At 50.1% G+C, this 6,093-nt stretch overlaps 1 protein-coding gene across 8 annotated transcripts in view; it reads right to left on the reverse strand.

Annotated features, from left to right (window-relative positions):
- The window catches only part of LOC140901098 (inositol polyphosphate 1-phosphatase-like), a 49,229-nt gene that overhangs the window by 10,891 nt on the left and 32,245 nt on the right, over positions 1-6,093 (reverse strand). The gene's annotated exons all lie outside the window — the stretch shown is intronic.

A 6,093-nucleotide genomic window follows, 5' to 3' on the forward strand; every position in this document is an offset into this window, starting at 1 on the left:
AGAGGGAAGGGCAAAATGTAAATGTGTTTGGCCAGGGCACAAAGGACAACCCTTTACGCTGAGGAAACATGTCATGGGCCCAGCGGGTTTAACGATACAGACCAAGCTGGCGACACTGGGTACACCCAGAGATGGCTGCAGGGCGCCCAGGTGAGCGATCTCTCTGTGGGCTGCATGGAGCAATGGTTAGAGCAGCCATGTTCCCGGGGGGGCTCCCCCACAAAGAGGCAGGCATTAAAACAAACCCTTTCCAACCATTCATTGTTATTTCCCCATCTCTGCTCCCTTTACGGTCACAATGCAGCACAAGCCCCAGGCTGTAGCCACGACTCCTGTCCACACAGAAACCCCGGCGCAGCGAGACGCAGCCTGCAGGACACAGCACACAAATAAAAGTCTTTTAAAACAAAACCTCAGCCCAAAACCCCAAACGAAAACCAACCAATCCAACAAGAATCGGGCTAATGGATAAAGAAACTGACCTGACATGTACAGAACTGAAACCTGTCCTTTGACAGCCAAATACTGAGTAAGGGCGTCTGTCCCTTCCTCCCCCGTGTCCCCACGGCTGCATCTCACTGAAACTGCACCTGCCTTAGGGCAGGATGGTTCCTCTTATTTGTCTGCAAAGTGTTGTGCAAACTGTCCCACTCTGTGTGTGATAATTCCATGAACATTAACGGTAAAGCACAGACAAGAACCCAGGAGTCCTGGCTCCCAAGACCCTGCTCTCAGCCCTAGAGCACACGCTCTCCCAGAGCTGGTCACAGAGAAAATTCCCAGTCCCCCTCCCCTGAACTTCCCACTAGTTCACACACCCCCAGCACTGGGAAGAGAACCCAGGAGTCTGGACCCCCAGCACCTGATGGCTCAGCCATTCCCACACCACCACCTCCTGTGCACGCACAAACTTACACACAAGTTCCGAATCAGTCAAGGATTTTTTAAATGACTTTCTCCTTGCACCTGAGGCTGGGGAGGAGCGGACAGAGTCACATGCCTTGCTGTGCATTTCTGCAGAGAAGCCAGTGGCCCCGGCCCTGCATCTCTGCTTTTCCACTCTCTCTCCCGCAGCCAGGTTCCCCACTCATGGCATGGGGTTCACTTTTCTCCCGATGGAGAATCCCACGGAGAGCTGGGATGGCAGAGACCGTGCCGGAGGCATGCCCGCCTCCAAGCTGCTATCACCCTGTGTTCAAGGGTGGCTTCAAACAGGAAAAAACTCCAGGCATAAAGCAAAGATTCCAGCCGGTTGGAGAGAAGAACCGAACCAAAGGGGGTGCTGAGCATGTGAAAATCTGGCCCAGGAGTCGATGTGGTTGGCTAATAAATGGCCCCAGCAGCCCCTGTGTTGCTCCAGGACTGGCTGGGGCCGCCAGGAATATTTTAGGGCACCTGCAAGTCCAGACCTAGCTCGAAATCTGCCTCTTCCCTTTCCCCATCCGGAGGTTTCGCTAATTCCCCCAGGGGAAGTCGTGCTCATGGCATGACCTCCCAGCCCCTGCATCAGGGCTTGGGGCCGCTCACAGATGGGGCTTCCTTTAGCCTCACCACCCCCCTGCAAGGGAGGAAGTAGCTCTATTTCTGTCCTTCTGGTGGGAAACTGACGCATGCTGAGGTGCAGGGACCTGGCCAAGGTCACTGAGGAAGGGAGCCCGGCCTTTGGAGCCCCAGCATAGGCCCAAAGCTGCAGGACAGAGCCAGGCTTGCTCGGCCCACGCTGCCTCCTTGAGGAGTCAAGAGGACCCACAGTGTGGGGCCTACGGTCAATGGATGCACAGGCCCATGAGTGTCAGGCCCAATGTTTTCCCCAGGAATTGAAATTGGGGGGGTGTTGGAATATTTGGGGGGCGGGGGGTGAGGGCCAATGAGGGTTGAGACCATGAGGGCAAAGGTGGACTGTATGGCACATAGTAAAAACTGAAAAATGTTTCACGACTATTTTATTAGATTTAACTCATGTTTTAAAATCATCACAAAAATTAAAGTTGGCTACTCAAGGCTACTATGAAGCACGACATCTACATCCGTCTTGGTTTCTTGTTCTAATTTTGCACAACTCTTTGGTGTCTTCTTGTGTGTCCTTTACTTCCAGGCCTTCATGACATGCTCATGATCAGGCAGACGGCGACTTCTTTCAGAACACAGAATTCTATTCCATGAGGAAGAAGAACGCTCGGCTGTCGCTGTTGTGACTGGGAGTAGAAAGAGACGAATTCCTACGTCTTTCATCCCAGGAAACAGAGCACAAAGATTGGGTCGAACCACTAGTGACGATAAAGAAGTTGAAGTTAAATCTTCATTTGTTTGTCGGATGATATTCCACTCTGTGTTCAAAATTCTCTATTCTGTCCTGAGCACATGGCAGCCCCATTGCTGGTCGTGCCTCACTCCACTCAACTGTCGGTGTTTTATAAGACAGGCATCTGTAAAAGCTATGTAGAGGTTGAGTAGAATCCAGAAATCGCATTGTAGATTTGTAAGAATCAAGTCTCTGTACTTTTTCAGCTGGCTTAACAAACACTTCTTGTCATTTTCACTTAAGGACCTTCATTAGTCAACTTCTGGACTGAAGTCTTTGTTTCTTCCAGTACATTTTCAATGGATAACTCTCTGATTGATCCAAGGGTAGCTTCTATTGCTGGACAAAGATCTACTACTGTTGTAGCAGATGCCTGGATGACATTGTTTAATGACCCAAGTGGTTTCAACAGTAGACTTACAAGAGAGAGAACGGTGATAGTCTTCTCTGAACTTAGTAACAAAAGTAGTCCATCAGCCTCACTACCCAGATCTGTCCTATCCTGGGGGATACTTTCCAAAGCCGGTAATAACGGTTGCAGTAATTTTAAGACAACAGCCAAGAATCGCTCATGAGAAAGCCAGTAGGTTTTCGCAGGTTGGACTAATTTAAACTTCAGTCCCAGTGTATCTTCTATTTGTTTCCAAGACGTTCAGTCCTTGTGGACTCTTGCTGAAAAAAAGAGTATAACAAAGCCATTAAATTTATGGCTTTTTAATGTCTTTTGAAGATTCTGCAGCTTGTACTTGCGCTAGCTGGAGTAGATGGCCTCTGCAGTGTGTATAGGAGAGATCAGAGTTACACTTTTCTCTGAGCAAAGCTTGTGCTCCACCATGTCTTCCAGAGAAGTTTGTAGCTCCATCAAATGCACAAGCAGCCACCTGTCTGGGGTTCAACTGACAAGCATTTAACTCTTCTAAGATGCCACAGATGCAGCTGATGTGTCTTCTCTTACCTGAACACCTAGAATGCATCTGCTGGCCTACCACGGACATCAACATACGCCATGACTTAACACTTGATGCCTAGTTGCACTTGTGCTTCATCAGCCATGAGTGCACATATTCTGAATATGGCGGGAGAGGTCTTCACTTTTTCAACGGCTGAGTCTTTCGCTGTTGCACCGCATGTGTCTAGCCAGTCAGCTGAGTTTCTTGCAGAAAGATAGGGAGCATTTGCTGGTCTTGTTCGAAACCAGTGTCCAACTTCAGGATTAACAAATGACAATGCACTTAACATTGGCCTCCCGTTTGTAGCGTGTGGTATCTCTTGCTTAAATAGAAAGTAGGTACAACAGCCATGTTGGTTCACATAAATTGAGTTATGTCTCCAGCATTCTTAACAGCCTCATTAAGTTCTTCTAAAATTGGCTTTGACAGTGACGGGCTTATAAGGCTTTCTGCATGTTGATGCAGTCCAGAGGCCCAGTGTTTTGCAGCCTTTTCATATAGGTTGTCAGTATTGGCTTAGCTGATCAGTCTGGCAAACCAAGCTCCTCCACTTTACTATATAAATCCATGATATGCCCACATCTTGAATACTGCATACAGTTCTGCTCACCCCATCTCAAAAAAAGGTCTATTGGAATTGGAAAAGGTACAGAAAAGGGCAACAAACATGACTGGGGTATGGAACAGATTCCATAGGAGGAGAGATTAATAAGACTGGGACTTTTCAGCTTGGAAAAGAGGCGACTAAGAGGGGATATGACAGAGGTCTATAAAATCATGGTGGAGAAAGTGAACAGGGAAGTGTCATTTACCCCTTCACTTAACACAAGAACCAGGAGTCGCCACATGAAATGAATAGGCAGCAAATTTAAAACAAACCAAAGGAAGTGTTTCTTCACGCAATGCACAGTCCCCCGTGGAACTTTTTGCAAGGGATGTTGTGAAGGCCAAAATTATAACAGGGTTCATGGAGGTTAGGTCCATCAGTGACCATTAGCCAGGATAGGCTGGCATGCAACATCCTGCTCTGAGTGTCCCTAGCCTCTGTTTGCCAGAAGCTGGGAGTGGACAACAGGATGGCTCACTCGATGATTGCCTGTCTCTTCATTTCCTCTGAAGCACCTGGAATAGTCACTGTGGGATGACAGGATACTGGGCTAGATGGACCATTGGTCTGACCCCGTCTGGCCATTCTTACATAAAAGATATTTATAATAATAAAAAAGTTTAGTACAGAAACTCCCCAAGATAATGACCTCTTGAGACAGCGATGATGTGAGATAAGGACCTTGGCAAATAAGGCATTTTAAAAATGGTGTCCCACTAGGAAACATATATTTATATAAGTTTCCCAGTCACAGAACTAGCATTCTGGAGCGACGTCACTAAAACACAGTCCAGTGCTCTGGCCACTGTTTGTCGTGCCACCGTTCACCCTACCGCTCCGTCCCCAATGGCCCTGCCCCGTCACTTTCTGCTGCCCCCGCCACGTGACCTCTGCGAGTGGGTCTCTCGCAGTCCCACCGGCTCTCGGGGGGGGGACCTCGCTGCTAGTGCAGGCTGGGCTGTCTCCTGTCCTGCAGCAGGTCTAAGCACTTAGACCTTATCAGTGAGTTCAGCTCCAGTGGTCACTTAACGGAGCCTAAGCAGCTCTGTCTTTAAACAGGAGAGAGGGGCAGGTCAGATAGTGCCTGTGCCCACCCCACCAAGCAAAACACCTGTCCCCACCCTCTGTCTGTGCACTGGGATCTGGCATCCAAACTTCCTGCTTAGCGAGTGCCGTTCAGTTGCGGGTGACCAGGGCTTAGTTTGCAAGGAACGAGGTGCCGGGGCTCAAGCAAGTTTGTTACTTTCCTAACTGATGTGACAAGCCCAGAGGTCCCAGGGCTCCGCACTGCTGAGCCTGGAGCTCAGCCCTGGCAAGCCCGAGCACAAAGTAAGCACGGCGGGAGACCCCCTCATTCAGGCAGGCCGAGCACAGGTCTGCTGCCCTTTACTCATACAATGAGGAGAACAACATTTCATGACCCCCACATTTAACATGACCAGGATTTGTAACTGACACCAGCCAAAATCGATCACTTGGGCAGCACAGCTCTGGCTGCCGGATACCCCGGCAGAGCAGGCGAGTCGTGTAACTACCCTGAAGCCTTTCCACCCGTCCCGGCTCATCACTAGCCGTCAGGGGAGAGCTCAGTCAGGCCTCGCTTATAAATAACCAGTTGGAACCCTTAGGGAGGTCGATGTAGCTGAGACGAATGTGCCGACATTGTCATAAATAACAGCTGTATGGGGAAGCTCGGCTTTGTTCAGACTTTCCCAACCCATTCTGCTTTCTCGGGTACAAGTATTTTCTCATACACTGTAGATGCTTTTAAAGTGCGTATTCATGTTTCAATTTCAATTCAAGCTTCCAACCCATGACTACATTAGCAACACTGCATGTAACTGGGGCGGTGGGGGTTGAGGAAATTCAGCAGGGCCTACTTGCCCCCTAGGAGGCGGGTCCAGGGAAATCCCTGCCATGGGGACCATCTGTTGCCCTCCTGCACAGCACAGGCCAGCGACCCGCCCCCAGTGATTCCTGCATCCCCATGGTGCTGGCTGAGCCATGGCATGTCTCAAGGAACCGTCTCCGAGTGGTGGAGAAACCGCCCTGGCCCCGGCACTGGAAAGAACTCCACCTTATGTCGAGCCTGACTTTGCCTTGGAGCCCACATGGTGTCACTTGGAGACCGGGCGCCAGCCGCCTCTGGACCCTGCCTTGAACAAAGGAACTGGGCCGCACTCAGCTGCTGCTGGGGGGGGCTGGTCCATGCGGAGCCTGTTCCCGCTTTCGCC

The sequence above is a fragment of the Lepidochelys kempii genome, chromosome 20, assembly GCF_965140265.1.
Source record: "Lepidochelys kempii isolate rLepKem1 chromosome 20, rLepKem1.hap2, whole genome shotgun sequence".
NCBI lineage: Eukaryota > Metazoa > Chordata > Testudines > Cheloniidae > Lepidochelys > Lepidochelys kempii.